At 40.0% G+C, this 19,407-nt stretch overlaps 1 long non-coding RNA gene across 1 annotated transcript; it reads right to left on the bottom strand.

Moving 5' to 3' along the window:
* Positions 1 to 9,948: 9,948 nt before the first annotated feature.
* LOC115053912 (uncharacterized) lies at positions 9,949 to 11,386 on the bottom strand. Its single transcript, XR_003841547.1, has 3 exons — positions 11,325 to 11,386; positions 10,553 to 10,720; positions 9,949 to 9,990 (listed from the first exon to the last, which is right to left on the bottom strand). It is a non-coding gene; the product is annotated as an uncharacterized LOC115053912 (long non-coding RNA).
* Positions 11,387 to 19,407: the final 8,021 nt, after the last annotated feature.

Raw genomic sequence — 19,407 nt, 5'->3', positions numbered from 1 at the left:
TTGTCATCTGATGGGAATGAGAGTGTTGACCCTCCTGTTGTCACTCTACCACCAGCGACACGATCCCCTCCAAAATGAAAATATGGTCCCTTTCTCCACTTCAACAGCAGGATAGACTTAGTGCTGCTAATATTATCAAAACGGTTCCAGGCCCAACCAGATATACAGTCAGCCATATTGAAGATGGGGACACTTGGGAAAATTTGGATGTAGTTGACTTGGAAGCCTACATTGGCCTGCTCATTTTGGCAGGAGTTTACAAATCAAAAGGTTAAGCAAGCAAGCCGTTGGAACGCTGAGACTGGAAAGGCAATATTTCCAGCCACCATGTCTCTGAAGACATTCCAAGTTTTGTCCCATGTCATACGCTTTGTTGACAAACAAACAGGGCCAAGTTGTACATTGTATGAATTACATGAATTACATTGTATGAATGTAGTGGAATGTTGATTAGCATTTGCATTGAAAAGACAATTCTTTGATATATTTAAATAAATTGCTGGTTAAGTTCCTTGATTCCTGGATTGTGAGAACATCCAGACAGGTACGCCTACCCAACTGCAACATTGAGGATGAAATGAGCTTGAAGAAAAAGGGGAGAGGAAGCTTTGATATGCGAGTGGAGGGGAACCACAACATCTGTGCCCTCAAATGGTACGACAACAGAGCAGTCACACATGTTTTCTCCTTTGCTGGACCAGACACTGTGCAGAAGATTCAGCCCCGGGACAAAGACACCAAAACCATAACTGAAGCTTACAGTGGCCTTACATTGCTGGTACCTGTAACATATAGATGGGGGGGTTGTTGGACTCATTTGCATCAAAATACAAGTTCCCCATGAAATCCCACCACTGGCACATTTACATGGTCTGGCACAGCATCATCCTGCTGGATCTGACAATCTGTTTGATATTCAGACTAAATTGGTATTATGGCTGAAATTTCCCAAACTGAACCAATAGAGCCATGTTACATGTGGATGATGTCATTCTGTTGGCTAAGAAAGAAAAAATGTTCACGTTATGCTGAACATTGTTCCAAAACGGTGCTGGAAGTGGAGACTAATGGAGAACCAAGACAAAACACAAGTGGTGAATTTTAGGCCAAGTTGAATGTTGTTAATCTTGGGACAGTACTGCTGTCCTACACTGATCAGTATAAATGTCCTGACGTTGGACCAACACATGACATTTAACCCAGCTGTCAGTGTTTTAGCTCAGTCTGCAGGTAGAACCCCGAACAAGTCTGAACACTGTGCTCATCTGGGTGTTCATGATTTTACTCTGTTCTATAATGTGTGTGTGTGTGTGTGTGTGTGTGTGTGTGTGTGTGTGTGTGTGTGTTTGTGTTTGTGTGTGTCAGAAGATGCTTCTGCTGTCTGGGGATTCTGTGAATATTCTCTTTGTAATACTCAGCATCATAGAGCTATTGGTTATCTTACAGCAGTACACAAATGGACCTCAGTGTTGGCTCTTCATGGTGATTTGGGTTGGGAGCCCTCGAGTATCAGACATAAGAGACAAATGCTCCAGCTCTGGAACAGATCTGTGAAGCTGCCTGATCATAGAATTACTAAAAAGATATTTCATTCTGACACTTTGCATCACCATCACTGGGCCAGTGAGCTGAAATTAATATTCTATATGAGTGATTTATGAATTCTTTCTTCATTTGTGGTGCTCGTGTGATGATTGACTTCATCTTTGCAAAGAAAATAAAAACTTGTCGGCCGGAAAAAGTCTCTATTTCATTCTTCACCAGCAGCAGAGAATTTCCACAACAGAAATGACACACAAATGTGTCTACAGTAGTGGACTAACAATGATCAGTGGAACTCCTCTAATGGGCTGTTGTCACAAGGAGCTTTGTGAACACTCCTACAGAGGTTAAATACCTGGGTCCAACTCCACTGTCTGTCAGACTAGTGAGGACTAGTCAGACCGATGGGTTGAACTGATGAAGCCCCTGAGATAAGAAGCCAAACATCTTCTTCGACAAACCTAAGTGCAGTTTCTTTCAATTCGACACGAAAATAAATAAATAAAATGAACTACAGACTAAAATCTGCATATTAACACACAAATATTCATTAATATATAATGTTACCCTAAAAATATGTTTTCCGAAGTTACTTTCAAACCATTTAACAGTTTAAATGTTAAAACCTGAAGAGGATTTTCCCTCATAAATATAAACCTGTCTGCAGGTCTGAGTCACCACAACTGTAACATCCTATTAATCTGAGAGCAGAAATAAAACATCAGTCTGACCTCAGAGTCTCCAGTCTACAGTGAGGACTCTTCAGAAAACCACACAGATCCTTCAGTCCTGAATCCTTCAGCTTGTTCAGACTCAGGTCCAGTTTTCTGAGATGGGAGGGGTTGGACTTCAGAGCTGAGACCAGAGAAGAACAGCTGATCTCTGACAACCTGCAGTTCTCCAACCTGAGTAAAAAATAAAAGATGTGACATTAGGAGACAAAGTTCCTGCTTGAAAGTGTTCAATGTTTCATCATCTGTTCAGAGCTGAAGGTTTAGAAAGTAGAAGTTTAGAAAATGAAAGTCAAACAGCTGAACCAACAGGAAGCAGCTTCACAACAGTCAAATACAAACAGTGAAAAGATTTAATGAGAAAATGAAACAACACTGTAAAGAACCTGAACTGACTAAAACTGCCAACATTGTGATTTTAACACATCAGAAATAACCAAACAGCAGAGTCAGCCGAACTTTATTTCTATCTCTGATTCTGCCACATATGAACTCCTGTATAACAATCTGAGCTCTGGCAGGTAAGTCCACTCTAAAACCAGTCAATCAGTCTACAAACAAGCTGCAGAAGTTCTACACAGAAAATCTAACTCATCATTAATGATATATTTGAAGAAACATGAACAGTTGAATGTGGAAATCATACTTAAATATGCTAAAAAAAATAAAAAAAAAAACGATCCCGAAGCATACGGGGAGTGAATGCAGTGATTTTAAATCTGGTGAAATGTTCTCCCACCCCCTGATCCTCATCAGCCCGCGTGCAGCTGAACTCTGTAATAACTGAAGATTAGAGATGCTCCTTTTGGGAAGACCAGAGAACAAAAATGGAATAAATGTGAATCCTACATCAGGAGCTCTGCAGGGACACCTTCACTTCTCAGCTCTAATTCCTGGTGTACCATGGAATAGTTAGGGAAAATATATTTATATACTGTAAAAATCTTGTGTATGTTTTTACTCTCGTTTTTCACCCCCCCCTCCCCCTTTTTGTTTATTGAGGGGTTTTTTTGTTTGTTTGTTTGTTATTTTTTTCTTTTATGTGTTTGGTTTTGTAACTTGCCCTGTACAAATGTCACTTTTAACAATTATAAAAAAAAGGTTTGCAAATGTTTTTTTGTTTTTTTTCTTAAGACCACATTTACATTGATAATGAGTCCTATTATTTGTCGTTGGGATGCTATTGGATAGAAGAAGTGTTTATAGATCTGGTCATCTGGCTGTGAAGTCTCACTCATGGCAACACTCCTGTCGAGTTAATCTCTTCTTATTCTTGTTTTATACAACTGGATTTGTCAAGATTGAAGCAAGTACATTTCCTTAAATATATTTTTGTGTGTTTATTACAGTGTCTAGAACATGTAGATATTTAGTCATTCTAGAAAACATTCATTATATTTCATTCAAAACTTGTTATGTCCATGTTGTAATATTACAACTTTAGGTCAGAGTGCCTGTGCACGTTACACAAGACAAAAGACTGCATTTCTCATGGTCACATATTGAAAAAAATGGAATAGAAATTTCAAATCTTTGCTGATTGACTGCGACTAACTTCGAAATCTGTTAAATTTAGTGTAGACTAATTATTAAATATGTGGACATGTGATATACATTTGTGGTATTTGAAACTCCATCATCTATAGCAGTGTTTGAAACTCTGTTTTTTAACTCCTAAATGATCCTGGGATATTTTTTTTGAGAACTGATGAAGCCCCTGTGATAAGAGGCCAAACATCTTTTTAGACAAAACTGAGTTCAGTTGCTTTCCATTCGACACAAATAAATGAATCAATAAATAAATTAAATGAACTACAAACTAAAATCTGGATATTAACACACAAATATTAATATATGATGTCACCCTAAAAATATGTTTTCCAAAGTTACTTTCAAAGCATTTAACAGTTGAAAGGGGATTTTCCCTCATAAATATAAACCTGTCTGCAGGTCAGAGTCAACACAACTGTAACATCATATTAATCTGAGAGCAGAAATAAAACATGAGTCTGACCTCAGAGTCTCCAGTCTGCAGTGAGGACTCTCCAGAAAACCACAAAGATCCTTCAGGTCTGAATCCTTCAGCTTGTTCAGACTCAGGTCCAGTTTTCTGAGATGGGAGGGGTTGGACTTCAGAGCTGAGACCAGAGAAGAACAGCTGATCTCTGACAAACTGCAGTTCTCCAACCTGAGTAAAGAATAAAAGATGTGACTTTAGGAGACAAAGTTCCTGCTTGAGAGTGTTCAATGTTTCATCATCTGTTCAGAGCTGAAGGTTTAGAAAGTAGAAGTTTAGAAAATGAAAGTCAGACAGCTGAACCAACAGGAAGCAGCTTCACAACAGTCAAATACAAACAGTGAAAAGTTTTAATGAGAAAATGAAACAACACCTGAAAGAACCTGAACTGACTCAAACTGTCAACATTGTGATTTTAACACATCAGAAATAACCAAACAGCAGAGTCAGCCAAACTTTATTTCTATCTCTGATTCTGACACATATGAACTCCTGTATAACAATCTGAGTTCTGGCAGGTAAGTCCACTCTAAAACAAGTCAAACAGTCTACAAACTTCACCATCTTTAACGGATAATAGAGATGGGTAAAAAAAATTATGTTTTTCCTGATTTTGACTTATCTTCAATTGTATGATTTGATATAAATCCATAGAATCCTAAAATTGATATTTAACACATCTGGGAGTTCAGCAACATTATTATTCTAATAATGAACCAGCTGGGAGGGTTCCTTGGAAACTGACAGCATTAGTTCTGACAATCTGTTTGATATTCAAACTAAATTGGTTTTATGGCTGAAATTTCCCAAACTGAACCAACAGAGCCATGTTACATGTGGATGATTCTATTCTGTTGGCTAAGAAAGAAAAAATGTTCACATTATGCTGAACATTGTTCCAAAACGGTGCTGGAAGTGGAGACTAATGGAGAACCAAGACAAAACACAAGTGGAGCATTTTAGGCCAAGTTGAATGTTGTTAATCTTGGGACAGTACTGCTGTCCTACACTGATCAGTATAAATGTTCTGACGTTGGACCAACACATGACATTTAACCCAGCTGTCAGTGTTTTAGCTCAGTCTGCAGGTAGAGCCACTTTCACTCTGTTCTGTAATGTGTGTGTGTGTGTGTGTGTGTGTGTGTGTGTCAGATGATGCTTCTGCTGTCTGGGGATTGTGTGAATATTCTCTTTGTAATACTCAGCATCATAGAGCTATTGGTTATCTTACAGCAGTACACAAATGGACCTCAGTGTTGGCTCTTCATGGTGATTTGGGTTGGGAGCCCTCGAGTATCAGACATAAGAGACAAATGCTCCAGCTGTGGAACAGATCTGTGAAGCTGCCTGATCATAAAGATATTTCATCACCATCCCTGGGCCAGTGAGCTTAAATTAATATTCTATATGAATGAAATATATAATATTTTCATTACTAAATGATGTGTTATTAGAGATATTATAAACAAACTGTTCCTAAATCAGAGAGAAAAATGGTCTGGGTGTTTAGAGGAAGACAAAATGAAGAACCGAATGTCTTATAAAGAACTCTGTTATGGCCTTTAGTCATTTATATATATTGTTGTTTGCCCCCCTCGTTCACAGGGTGGAGTCCACTCTGTGTGTGAGTCCAATTTACTGTTCCAGACAGAGAGGTTGGCTGGTTCTTCTGCATTTTGGTTTGGGTGAAACAAATAGCAGTCCTAGTCGCTGTATAGCTGTAATAGCTGTGGGGGAAGGTATTTGTTTTCATTAACCATTTTCTCCTGATTCTTTGCTAGGGAATGTTTGTCTTTAGTTTATGTCAGGTTATATTCCAAACCTTACTTGATTATGATTTAAACACAAAAATAAACAACAGTAGAACACACAGCAAACACATCGATTAAAGTAAAGACACAGTTACTAACTCAGTTACACACGATATAGTGATGCATTGATTCTGTTCTCTGATTCACCAGGAGGACACCAGCATGCACCTGTTGGTTGAGCAACATGTTGCATTGAGTGTGTTCTCCAGGTGATGAATCAAATCAGTGATTCATTTTGGATTATGAAGCTTTTTATATTGATTACAATCTCTAAAAGCTACAAACATCTTCAGTTCATTTTATCTAATTTAATGAAAAATCATTAAGAAATAAATAAAAAAAAAAAATCTTGACACAAACATGAACTCTGACCTGAGAGTTTCCAGCTCACAGTGTGGACTCTTCAGTCCAACACACAGCAGCTTCACTCCTGAATCCTGCAGGTTGTTGTTACTCAGGTCCAGATCTCTCAGACTAGAGGACTGGGAGCTGAGGACTGAGGACAGAGCTTCACAGCTTCTGTCTGAGAGGTTACAGCCACTCAGTCTGAGGAGGAATCAGCAAAATAAGATAAGTGATGAAATAAACAGTTTTTGATTCTCAACTAAAGAAAAAGATTTACTTGATCTAGATGGATTTATTTTTACATACAGAGCTTTGTTGGAGGCTTTGACCACTGGCAGCAGCCTCAGAAGAGCCTCCTCTGAAGCAGAGTATTTCTTCAGGTCAAACACGTCCAGATCTTTTTCTGATGACAGTAAGATGAAGACCAGAGCTGACCATTGAGCAGGAGACAGTTTATCTGTGGAGAGACGTCCTGATCTCAGGGACTGTTGGATCTCCTCCACCAGAGAACCATCATTCAGTTCATTCAGACAGTGAAACAGGTTGATACTTTTCTCTGGAGACAGATTCTCACTGATCTTTGTCTTGATGTACTGGACTGTTTTCTGATTGGTCTCTGAGCTACTTCCTGTCTGTGTCACCAGGTCTCGTAGGAGAGTTTGGTTGGTCTGCAGTGAAAGACCCAGAAGGAACCTGAGGAACAAGTCCAGGTGTCCATTTGGACTCTGTAAGGCCTCATCCACAGCACTCTGGTAGAGACGTGTTGTTTTAGATCCAGTCCTTATTAATTCAAACTTTCGAGTAGTTTTTTTTTCTGACATCAGATTGACTCCAGAGCTGATGAAGGTCAGATGGACATGAAGAGCAGCCAGAAACTCCTGAACACTCAGATGGACGAAGCAGAAGACCTTGTCCTGGTACAGCCCTGTCTCCTCTTTGAAGATCTGTGTGAACACTCCTGAGTACACTGATGCTGCTCTGATATCGATGCCACACTCTGTCAGGTCTGATTCATAGAAGATCAGGTTTCCTTTCTGCAGCTGCTCAAAAGCCACTTTTCCCAGAGACTCAATCATCTTCCTGGTCTCTGGACTCCAGTGTGGATCTGACTCAGCTCCTCCATCGTACTTGACCTTCTTCAGTTTGGACTGAACCACCAGGAAGTGGATGTACATCTCAGTCAGGGTCTTGGGCAGCTCTCCTCCCTCTCTGGTCTTCAACACCTCCTCCAGAACTGTAGCAGTGATCCAGCAGAAGACTGGGATGTGGCACATGATGTGGAGGCTTCGTGAGGTCTTGATGTGGGAGATGATCCTGCTGGCCTGCTCCTCATGTCTGAACCTCTTCCTGAAGTACTCCTCCTTCTGGAGGTCATTGAACCCTCTGACCTCTGTCACCATGTCAACACACTGAGGAGGGATCTGATTGGCTGCTGCAGGTCGTGTGGTTATCCAGAGGCGAGCAGAGGGAAGCAGTTTCCCCCTGATGAGGTTTGTCAGCAGCACGTCCACTGAGGTGGACTCTGTAGGATCAGTCAGGACCTCAGTGTTGTGGAAGTCCAGAGGAAGTCGACACTCATCCAGACCGTCAAAGATGAACACAACCTGGAACTGATCAAAGCTGCAGATTCCTGCTTCTTTGGTTTCAGTGAAGAAGAGATGAACAAGTTCCACCAAGCTGAACTTCTTCTCTTTCAGCACATTCAGCTCTCTGAAGGTGAAGGGGAATGTGAACTCTATGTCCTGGTTGGCTTTGTCTTCAGCCCAGTCCAGAGTGAACTTCTGTGTTAAGACGGTTTTCCCAATGCCAGCCACTCCCTTTGTCATCACTGTTCTGATTGGTTGGTCTCTTCCAGGTGGGGGTTTAAAGATGTCTTCTTGTCTGATGCTTGTTTCTGCTCTGTCCTGTTTCCTGGATGCTGTTTCAATCTGTCTGACCTCATGTTCCTCATTGACCTCTCCAGTCCCTCCCTCTGTGATGAAGAGCTCTGTGTATATCTGATTCAGAAGGGTTGGGTTTCCTGCTTTAGAGATCCCCTCAAACACACACTGGAACTTTTTCTTCAGGCCAGATTTGAGTTTACGGTGACAATCTAGAGCATGACTTTCTGAATTAAAAAAAAAAAAAAAGAGAGATTGGAAACAACAAGGTTGATGTTTACTTCTTCCATGAATAAGAGTATCATCATATTTCTCTCTGTCTCCTGAAACTTTAGTAAATGTCTAATTGATCCATCATGTTAAATCCTCTTACTGCTCTGAAGACAGTCAGCCAGCTCTTCCTGCTTCATCCTCCTCAGGAAGTTCACTGTGATCTTCAGAAGTGCCTCTCTGCTCCTCCTCTGCTCTTCATCCACCTCATCATCCTCATTCTTCATGAATTGTGGGTAATCTGGACTCAGACTCTTTTTGATTTTCTTCAGCTCGTTCTTCACAAAACAGACGATGTTCTCCTCCAGCAGCTGGAACACAATAACATCCTGTGTAAAGTTCACTCTCAGTATAAACTGATGGATCATCAGTCAGCAGAGTTCAACTTTAGCTGCTGCTGTATCATCTGCTGCCACGTCTCTTTCCAGAGCTACACAGAAAGATTCAGACCTGCTGACTTCACTAAACTAACTTCACTGGTGTCACTTACTAAGTTTGACTTTAGATTCTGACAACACAGAGATCCTGATCATCACATGAAGACCAAACTGATACAGCCCTTCAACACATCAACTTAGGAAGTGAAAATTCAGGGTATTAACTGTGACTGTGGCTGAAGATGGATCAGACCACCTGAACTAGTTCACTGATGAATTATTCCATCTTTAAACCCTGTAGAGACAGAGTCCATGGAGGTCCAGGACTGAATCTGATTAACTTTGGTCTTTGTTATTAAGTCACAGCTCAAATTATCTGGAAAACAACTCAAACTTTTCTTTAAGATTCACTGTAGATGAAGAAGAAGGAGCAGAAATGTTTTGTAAAAGTCTCCAACAGACCATATTCATACAGAACATATCTGTTGAGGCTGATGGATTATTGCTCTGTGGTGAACTACAACTCCCAGTCCTCTCCCACTCTCTCCCACCCCAAACCTGTTCAATCCCAATTCAACTCCTGTCTGTCACAGAGTAAAGCTCTACTGGTCTAAAGAGTGCAGCTTCAAACTCAAGTCTTTGTTGGTGTCTGTTGTAGTCACTGGATGAACATTTACACACCATAAATATGGAGTCCAGGTCTGTGTGATGATGTTTGTCAGACTGAACTCTGAGGAGAAAAGACACAAACACACAGTTTGTTCCAGGAGTTTTCTATGAACAGCAGAGAAACTGATAGACAAGCTTTGATACTTTTAATGAGTCAAACAACAATTGATCAGCTTTTACCTTTTTTCTTTGATAAAGTCATCCATCGACCGATCACTCTTCATGGAGACGCAGCTGGATACAGCAGACTGTTGTCCTCCCTTAAAGTTAATAGGACGATCCATAGACCGATCACTCTTCATTGACACACAGCTCAGTTCAGGAGAATCTGGTCTTGACTTCTGGTTGCTAGTAGAAACAGAGTTGACATTAAAATAATCAACAACCAAGAAAGTGAACAGAAAAATATCAGTTTTTAATGAGTTGCAATCATCAAGCACAACATTCATTTATACAGCCACAAATGACCCACAATTTTTCATTGTTTGATTTCTTTTTTATTTTAATAAAATTTACATAGCACTTAGACTTTGATATTTTTAATTTGACTCACATTAAGCATTTTGTTGCCTGATTTGAAAAAGGGCAAGACAAATAAAGATTATTATTAATTATTATCATCATCATCATCAGCCTGGGGATCTAGCTCAGTTGTAGAGCTGCATGCTTGTCATCCATAGGCCCATAACCCCAACCAGATTGCAAACCCAGTGGTAGGTTTGTTTCAGTCCCAAGCCCGGATAAATGTGGAGGGCTGGGGCGACATCTGGTATGACAATTGTGGCCAAATCAGTCATGAAAGTTACAGAGCTCAATCGCTGTGGCGACCTCAAATATGAAAATGCCAAGAAAGAGAGGGGGGGGAAAAAAAAAAAAAAAAAAAAAAAGATAGGTAAAAGATAGCTTTTACCTTTTTTCTTTGATAAAGTCATCCATAGACTGATCACTCCTCATGGACACACAGCTGGACACAGCAGAATGTTGTCCTCCCTTAAAGTCAATATGACGATTCATAGACAGATCACTCTTCATGGACACACAGCTCAGTTCAGGAGATCCTGGTCTTGACTTCTGGTTGCTAGAAGAAACAGAGTTGATATGAAAAGAATTAACCAAAAAAAGTGGGCGAAAATCATCAGTTTAAAATAAATCAGCCAGCTTTCATTCGTATAGCCACAAATCAGCCAGAATATTTTATTGTACAATGTTTTTATTGTTGTTGTTCATTTTAATAACATTTACATGTCACTTTGACTGTTTGGATATTTTTCATTTGACTAAAGTGAAGTATTTTGCATAGAGTATTACTGACATGTGCAAGTCAAATAATAATAATAATGATAATAAGAAGAAGACGACGAAGAAGAAGAAATATCTCTCTACATGCAGGCAGCACAGCAGCATTATGGTTAGTGCTGTTACTCCACAACAGCCATGTCCGTATGTCTGAGTGTGAGTGTGGCAGATTGTTTGTCTCTGTCTGTTTCTGTGTGTTGGCCCTGTGATGCACTGGTGAATATGAATGAACGAATCTCCACATCCTGGTTGAGCTCCCAATGGAGACAAGGATAAAAAAACTGAAGCAGTAAAAAAATGTAAGTGACAGTGAGAGTGAACAATGATGGAGCAGTGATCTGAGTGCTGAGCTCTGACAGATGGACAGTTAGAGATCCTCATCTCACCTCTGAGCTTTGGTCTGACTCTCATGTTCCCCACACAGAGTGGTTTTAGAGGGAGGGGCTCCCTCCTCTCTGTCCTCACACTGATTCATAGCTGAGCCTCCACCTTCACACAAACACAACAAAAAGCTTCATTACAACAGGATTTACATCACAGGACACAATCATCATTACTGTCACTAATATGTCATTAACTTCAGCCTTTAACTCCCAACAACAAACTGTTTGCCTTTTTTCTCTCTGTGTTGATTTCAGTCAGATTGTGTTATAAACAGAGAACATTCCTGATTCATGTTAATACCAATCTTCAATGTTATACATTGACATTAACTCTAAATTTCAAACAAACTCAGATCGCCATTTACTTTAAGCAGTGCAAGTTGAAGAGTTATTGAACCTTGACATAGTTATGATCACCATAGGTTGGCACATTTGAAGGTCCAGAATTTTAATGAAATACATTTTTGAGGGCCAAATGATTCCTTCAGAAGCCTAGTAAAAAATAAAAACAAACAAACGTTACAACTAAACCAGTCTGACCTGTCAGGAAACCCCAGATTAGTGGAGGTGGTTCTCTCATCGGATGAAAACGATAAACTTTAAACATTTGTTTCTTTGACACATCATTTAAAAACTGTGCCTCCACAACTTCACATAGAAATCAGTCTGATCTGTCAGTGATCTGCAAGTTTCAGAGAAATGTATCTCAGATCTGATGGTGCTTCTTCTGTCTGCCCACTAGATGGTGGTATCTGACTGTAGGATGTGTTGACAGCACTGTGATTTAATTCATGTCACCTTATTGAGCAAATAACTTGTGACAATGTAAAGATTTGCCTCAATTGATTCCCAACAATAAAAACAAACCTTCAGTGCATTCACTGTATCTGGAAATGCTCACAGTGGACCATTAACAGGAAGAGTTCAATTTACTCATCCAAAGTATCAGACCAGTTCTGACATGTTTGTTCCGACATGGCTCAGCTAGGAAATCAAATTCAGCCTTATCAAGAAAGTTGATAAAAGTTTCTGCTTCACTTAAGATTAATTTTTGGTGACCACTTACCCACCTTTATAAAATGTTTTAACTCTGGTGATTTAAAATCTTGAGTTTACTAAGTCTAAGAATCTGACTGTATATCAGAGCAAGAACAAAGTGAAGGAACGATTCACTCCAAATTCCAGATAAAATTCTGATAGATTAGGTCTGTAAATACGAAGAAAGGAAGGAAGGTAAATAAACATGTCTACTGTTGTCAGCTCAGTGTGATCACAGTGATCCTGTTCAGACATTTACAGATTCTCACCTGCTGAACTCATTTCAGGGCGACTTTCTGACACTTTCCAGTTTCATGTGAAGAGAAGAAGCTGCTTGTTCTCCCTCATCAGTCCTGGTGTCTGTTTGATCTGAGGAAAAGTCACATCCTCATAACTTCAGAGTTCAATTATTAAAAGCTTTAGTGAGGTGAAAACGGTTCTAACCTGTTTTAGAAACCAAATCAGTGCCAGAGGACTCTTTGGGATGGTGCTGTGATTCTGCAATAACACCTCTAAAGTCCTGACCCTCAACTCAGCAGACGATGATGTAAATGTGCTGCAACAATGTGAATTTCTAAGCATGGATAAAATTTTAAAATATCAGTAAGCAGTTAAGATACTGTTTGGTTTCCTCTGGGTACTCTGGTTTCCTCTCATCGTCCAAAGACATGCATGTACAGGTTAACTGGCGATGTTAAATTCACCGCAGGTGTGAGTGGTTGTTTGTCTCTGTTTGTCCTTATGTGTTGTCCCTGCAATGGACTGGTGACCTGTCCCCTTGCCCAATGTGAGCTGGGATTGGCTCCAGCAGCGCAGCAATCCAGATACGGATAAAAGAGGATGAAGATGAATGAGAGTGAGTGAGAAAACAAATAATTCAGAGCCAACAACAACTATGTCATTCTGAGTTCAACCAACAGATGGAGCCATCAGAAATCTGAATTTCTTCATTACTTCAATCTCAATATTTGTATACCTCAGTAATTGTCAAAGAGGACAATACCGTGTAATGAAGAGGAAAATTATGTTAAAACAAGACAAAACATAAATGTCCAGTGGCAACTGTTTCTTTTTTTTTCTTTTTTTTTTGTATTTTGTTGTTTGCTTCAACTTTAAACCGACATCTCTTTTCATAATCACCTTCTTCTCTGCTGTCTTCAGTTTAAAAAAAAACTCTCCACTTCCATGTCTTTTGGTTTTGTTATTAAAAAGCAACAGAGCATAGACAATGCTTTCAGGAGACACAGACCTTGAATATTGTTTTGTTTTGTTATGTTTTCAATCAGTGTTCTCATGGATTAAAGTGATAAACAATAAAAAATATGTTCCGAAAAAATTATTGTTGGCTCATCTTTGATCTGGAACAATATGGAAAGATTTTACATTAATGTTACTGAACCAGTTTTCTTCCTCATTACAGGAAACAAACAGGATGTGATGAAGTTCTACTATCTGTCCACTAGATGGAGATAACCAACACACCCTCAATTGACTGGTTTGCATTTAGTTTAGTATTTTTCTTTAGGAAAAATTGCATGATTGAATAAGTAAGAAAAAAAGTAAAAGCTCAAGTTTACTGATGAGGAAAAATTGATTGATCAAACTGACAAAAGAAATCACATTATTTGAAAGCCCAAGTTCTGACCTAAATGAAACAAGGTGAACGGCAGAAAGTAACTTCAGAAGACAAAACTGTTAGTCCTGAGCGACAGATTGTCAGGGAAATGAAAAGAAGCAGTCTGATTTAGAGCTGCAGCCAAGAAATACATTACTGCTCACAACATTAGTGTGTGATGCTGCTGGAGGAGCAGAGGGGACCCTGCTGCTCTCTACACTTGATGATCTATCCCAATCACACAGAATAATAATCTGACTGATGTAGATCATGCATGTTTCTGTTTATTTGTATAAAGATCCTTATCATCATTATAATTATTAAAGTGTACAGTGACATTTACTCAGGATAGAATTATATTCATTCTTATTAGAAAAAAATCTTTTATCATTTTGTCTATCTTCCTGTCTCTTTGTCATGTTCTTCAACTCTTCAACAGCCCATCTCAGTTAGTTACTCTTCTTTATATATCTGAGAAGGTAGCTGGTTGAAAATGATCATCATGTCCAGATATCAGCATCAAACTGTCAGTTTTCAAATAAAACTTGTAAATATCAATTGCTAAAAAATATGTTTTCAAAAGTTGTTGATCCAAACACAGTCTGAGCTCTCTGTGGAAAACTGAATATGACTTACAGTAAAATCTGATAACAGAGCAGCTCTGAACTTTCTGTATCAGGTAGATCCTTCATCCTTTGATACTATCAGACATTACGGTCTGTTCTCAGCTCAGCTGGAGTTTTTCTCTGTTCGTCAAAGTGAACTCTGACCTCCATGTCTCAGTGTCTCAGTGTCTCAGTGTTACAGAAGTCCACTGTGAGTCTTCGTCCCTCCACAGTCCACAGGGACAAACTGACAGTGAAATAATAATAATGTTAACACTCACCGGCCTCAGCCTTCAGTTTCCCTGCTTCTGCTCCGACAGCTTCAAAATGGAGGCTGAACTCTGAACACTTTCACATTCAGCTGCTGCGGTTACAGGAGGCATATAGCCCTGTGTGGGTGTGTGTGTTCTCTTTGTTGTGTGCTTGCATCCTGTGTTGTTAGTGTAACTGTGACATATTTAAATTTCCCTCCTTCACTTTTAAACATGTAACACAGCTAAGGTGACCAGACGTCCCAAAAAATCGGGACAGTCTCGAAATCAAAGCAGTTGTCCTAAATCCAGAATCCTGCACTGATTGTCCCGAAAATGACACTAGAGTAGAGTCTGGAGTTATTTCCTGATAAAACATTAAAAACTGATCTGATGGTTGAGTCCTCCTGCAGCCAGCTCCCTCCGATGATGAAAAGAGCGGAAGTCGCAGCCGCGAGAAGGAGTGATGAGACGTTGCAGTGCAGTCAGACAGTGTTGGAAAAGTTCCCTTTCTACATTAACTAGCTAATAGTTCAGTTTACACATTTTAAAATGAACAAGTTCAGACCATGGTTTATGAAAGTTTGCATTAAATCATGTACACAGTGTGTAAGTGACCGGCCACTGTTTTGCTGTTTTTCTGACATGTCCCGAATTTTACCCATTCTGAATTGGTCACGTTAGTCCAGGGACGTTTCTATCTTTGTGCGCATGCGCTCATCCATTTGAAGCGAACGTGAGTGTGCATGCATCTGTGTCGCGCGGGAGATCAATGAAAGACAGAACCTGCCTTTGATCTCCAGTGACGTCACACAGTATCGTTGTTGTTTTGTAAAAATCTTCATCAGTGAAACATTCATTCATACACGAGGACATCACGTATATTGTTGGAATAGAAAATCTTATTTTTTCTGTGTGTGCTCCTGAGAAAGAGGCTCATGTGCTGGTTGAAGTGAATCAGCACAGCTTCTGTCAGGAACATCTGTTTGTTGCTGACAACATCTGGATTACAGATGACACATCAGACGGATATTATCTGTGTCATGGTGTTCAGAGATTTCAGCAGCTCACATCCAACACACAGACAGGCCAAAGCACGTGCTGGCCTTCGTGGCTAAGCAACCGAGTTTCATCATTTATGAACAAGACCTGAGATACTTGAACTCCTTCACTTGGGGCAAGGACTCATTCCCCACCTGCAGCAGAAACCACCATACTTTCGGTTAACAGCCGAACGCACTGAGCGATTGTGCCACAGAGACATGATGAGCAGAGTGAAGCTCTGCTGGGTGAATGCAGGATGTCCTGTTTACAAGACAGACACTTTAAGCAGCTCAGCATCAGTACTGACAGTTTCTCTGCAGTCTTTCTCTGAAATCACGTGTATCGGTGAACTCTTGTGCTCCTCACAGTTGTGTGTCACTTCCTCAAAGGTTTAAAGTGATGTGTGAGTCTGAAGAGCTGCTGCCTTTGATACATCACCTGATGATGTCACAGTACTCACAGAATGAAAGTCTTCCTTTGAAGCTGCTTTGAAGAATTTCCAAAATCACTGTCCCCATTCAGAACAGCTGAGGAGCTTATTGATCATTTAAGACCAACTTTGTTCAGTAATATTCATATAAAATGTTCATAAATGGCAAAATAAAATAAAATATATTAATCCATGCAAAAAATAAAAACATATGTGGCCCAAGAATGTGAATAAATTAAAGTTTCTTCCCTGGGTGGGATGAACCACCATCCTTTCAGTTAACAGCCAAACAAACTCAATGACTCAATGACCAGCAGCTGTAATTACTCTAAACCTCAGCAAGTTTCATGTTGGTTTAAGCTGATTCATACGCAAGCACAAGCTCTGTTCCACTGTGATGTTTCTCATTTCAGCCCACCTGTTGTTAGTATCATCTTTCACTGGCTTCTGTAACAGTCACATCTGTAGTTCTACTTCCAGGCCATGGAAGCAATAATGAGACTGCACTGTGTGCTGCACAAGACGGAGAAACAACAAGGTAAACAACAAGGTAAAGGTTTCTGCATCGTTGTTCAGTCAGACCAACAGCAGGCTGCCATCCACAGTTCATCACTTTTATTTTCATTCCTTCTTCAAATCTTTATGTTTATCATGAAAAATGTTTTGCTGGGTTTCAAATCTTTAACCTTTTGCTCCAGAAAGAAGAAGAGCAGTCGCACCATAGAAGCATTTTAAAATAAAAGCCCATTTAGATTATTGTATTTGTAGATCAGATGTAAGCAAAGTGCAACACTGTTGTCAAGAAGGATCTTTTCCACTTTGGTAACTCAAAGTAATGGTGGCCGCTGGAGCACAACTTGGTTCATAACATTTTTAGATTTATTTAAACACTTCAATATTGTACCGCAGAGCGGGGTCACCTGGCAGTGGTAGGATTCAAACCCACACCTCTGAAGAGACTGGAGCCTAAATCCAGCGCCTTGGACCGCTCGGCAATACTACCAAATAGATGCAGAAGCATTACATAAATCCGACAAACTCACATTGTCATAACATTATGGAATTAACAGTCAGAGCCTTAAAATAAACACCTCAAAACACCGTTATTACAACGATGCTAAACTAAGCTAACTCCCTTATAGAAGTGAGATTCTGACGAAATTGAGCTTAAAAGAAACAACATAAACCTCTTGACAAATAAAACACATCGGAGCTGTACATATACACAACCTCGCTGATTTATATGTGTGAATTTACCAGATACTAACCTGCAAAGAACAGAAAAATGATGAGACAGACAAAAGGTCCTGTGTGCTTCTGTTGCACTGAAGAGAGTTGAATACCAGTGTCATCAAACTCCAAACATCCATTACCTGAAAATTAACTGAAAAAAGGCTCTGCTGTCACAATAAACACATCAAAGCTGAAACGATTAGACCGTATAACGTGATCACACATTCATGGGTGTCACAACATACGTGATGTCCTGGATCTCATTTCTGCCAGCCAGAGTCCACTACACCTGAGAATAACATACCTTTATGTTACCACGTTGAGCCCGTTTTTATTAATTAATAAAAGCCCCCTTAAATTAAGCCATTGTCACACCTCTTCCTTCAGTAATTGTTCTTAAGTCAATCCACAGTAAAGAACATCCCTTCTAGATTGAGACAGGATAAAAGGAAATGCGATACACAATCCTAGGCACAACACAAAATAACAAATAATAAAAACAATAATATACATTTTCAGGCTGCACCACAGCCTTCTGTTTGAACATGTCACAACAGCCTGTAACCGCAAATGCAGCTGACCAACATGGCTCTCCATGTTGGTCAGAAAAGGACTGCGATTTTGACACAGATTTAGAAGTGCTGATCCTCGTCCCTGCTGCTTCACGCTCAGCTGTGAACTGATCCAATGAGTGCTGTAGATCTCAGGCTGATGGGGCCAAAAGTGCATCCTCCAGTCTTCCGCGATAATACTACAGCCGAATGTGCTGACCAATTGGGCCACAGAGACATGATGTGTCAACCACTGGTGAACCACGATGGGTAGAAGCACAGCTGACATTGTCTCACAATGAAGAATACATGGGAATCACTTAGATTAGGGCAGGGGTCGGCAACCCGCTGCCCTTCCATATTTCATTGCCATGATGACAGCAGCATCAAGCATAAGCAACAGCTCAGCATTGGCCATGACCTGAGATCATTTTTGCTTTATATGTGCGTACATTCTTTCTTTTTTATGGACATCAACATTTTTTTATATGTGCGAACATAGTTAATAATTAAAAGTTAGTGGTTGGGACTAGAACCTCAGTTCCTTTAACACTCTTGATGACCTGCAGTATCAACCCCTGGTTGCACCAATGCAATTATGCAATTATGCACCAGTTAGAAGCCTCAGTCGGTAGAGCATCAGACTTTTAATCTGAGGGTCCAGGGTTAAAGTCCCTGCTCAGATGATGCAGCTTCAGTGGTTGACACTATAGTTGCTTCTGTCAGCAGAACTCAAAGGTATCTGGCATGCCTACATTTGTGTTTTGAGCTTCATTAACAGTGTGCACTCTATGGTGGAGGTGGAGTTTTAAGCTCCTTATTCTGGCCTTATCTTGTTCTCCTGTTGCCGCAGCTCCAAAGAACTAAAGTCAGTAGGCTGCCATCCACAGTTCATCACTTTTATTTTCATTCCTTCTTCAAATCTTTATTTTTATCATAAAATACGTTTTGCTGCGTTTCAACTCCTTAACACTTTGAGCTACAGAAAGAACAAGAGGAGTCACACCACACAAGCATTTCAAAATACAGCCAATTTAGATAATTTTATTTGCATCTTTAGCTCAGCAAAGTGCAACACTGTTGTGAGGCTTCATCCCACATTGGTAACTCAAAGTGATGGTGGCCACTGGTGCAACATTGGGTTGATCCAGCCACGTGTGAGTTCCCATAACCAGCTTCATTAAAAAGGACTGTGAGTTTGACCATTTGCATGCAATGGAGGTATAGTGGTACCTTAGGATTTCAGCTGTAAGTCTCTACAGTCCTCCGCTCTGCCAACTGAGCTGTCGAAGGGAGACCCTCGCTCTATTTATACTATA

The sequence above is a fragment of the Echeneis naucrates genome, chromosome 2, assembly GCF_900963305.1.
Source record: "Echeneis naucrates chromosome 2, fEcheNa1.1, whole genome shotgun sequence".
Taxonomy (NCBI): Eukaryota; Metazoa; Chordata; class Actinopteri; order Carangiformes; family Echeneidae; genus Echeneis; species Echeneis naucrates.
The sequence above is the reverse complement of the archived record's forward strand: the minus strand, read 5'-3'. Positions and strand labels throughout refer to the sequence as shown.